Source organism: Leucopleurus acutus, assembly GCF_964270905.1.
Source record: "Leucopleurus acutus genome assembly, contig: HAP1_SCAFFOLD_419, whole genome shotgun sequence".
In the NCBI taxonomy this organism is placed as follows: domain Eukaryota; kingdom Metazoa; phylum Chordata; class Mammalia; order Artiodactyla; family Delphinidae; genus Leucopleurus; species Leucopleurus acutus.
Genome location: NW_028138946.1, coordinates 40,657 through 41,888, shown reverse-complemented (window position 1 = coordinate 41,888; position 1,232 = coordinate 40,657).

The window sequence follows — 1,232 nt, the reverse complement described above, 5'->3', positions numbered from 1 at the left end:
ACCATTTTGTTATAGTTGATAAAATGTACTTTATATATTACTTCTGGTATATGTCATTAAATTTTTTTGCACAGTCTCAATATTAAGCTAAAAGTTTACTTTCCTAATTTACTAAGACTTTCTAATCATAAGATGATATATAATTGTATTGCCCCTTTTTCTGCAGGTATTGTCACAACCATATGGCTTCCCTTCTTTAATTTGTTAATGTTTAAAAACATATTGATCGTTTTCTGTTGTTAACTTAATCTAGAGGCTACCCTGGTGGCGCAGAGGTTGAGAACCCACCTGCCAATGCAGGGGATACCGGTTCGGGTCCTGCTCAGGGAAGATCCCACATGCCATAGAGCAGCTAAGCTCGTGCGCCACAACTGCTGAGTCTGTGCTCTGGAGCCCGGGAGCCACAACTGCTGAAGCCCACCAGCCACAACTACTGAAGCCCATGTGCCTAGAGCCCGTGCTCTGAAACAAGAGGCCACCCAGTTAGAAGCCCGGGCACTGCAACGGGAAGTAGCCCCTGCTCACTGTAACTAGAGAATGCCCGTGTGCAGCAACGAAGACTCAACACAGGCAAAAATAAATAAATAAACAAAAATAAATTAAAAAAAAATTAATCTAGAATTTCTGGGAAACAAACAAATGGTTCATTACGTATTATCTTTTAACATATGTTATTTTATTGTCTTTATATTTTTGCTTTTACTACTTTTCATTTTTAGGAGCTTAACATTTTTTTTGTTTCTTCAACTCTCTGCAAGTATATGTGTGAGACACGACTTATCTCTAGATGAATGTTTAGGAAAAAAATCTATTCTAGGGGCTTCCCTGGTGGCGCAGTGGTTGAGAGTCCGCCTGCTCATGCAGGGGACACGGGTTCGTGGCCCGGTCTGGGAAGATCCCACATGCCGCGGAGCGGCTGGGCCCGTGAGCCATGGCCGCTGAGTCTGCGCGTCCGGATCCTGTGCTCCGCAACGGGAGAGGCCACAGCAGTGAGAGGCCCGCGTACCGCAAAAAAAAAAAAATCTATTCTAAAGCTATTTGACTATTGTGTGGAAAATTCAGAATTTATTACTGATTCAGATTCTCTGAATCTGTTAAATTTCCATTTAAATTTTCTATTTCTTTACATCTTAGTCAAATTAAATTATTCAGGGAATTTATCCACTTAATAAGTTTTCAAAACTACTAGCATACAAATGTTCAATTTTGGCACCTAATATTTAAGTTTTAAT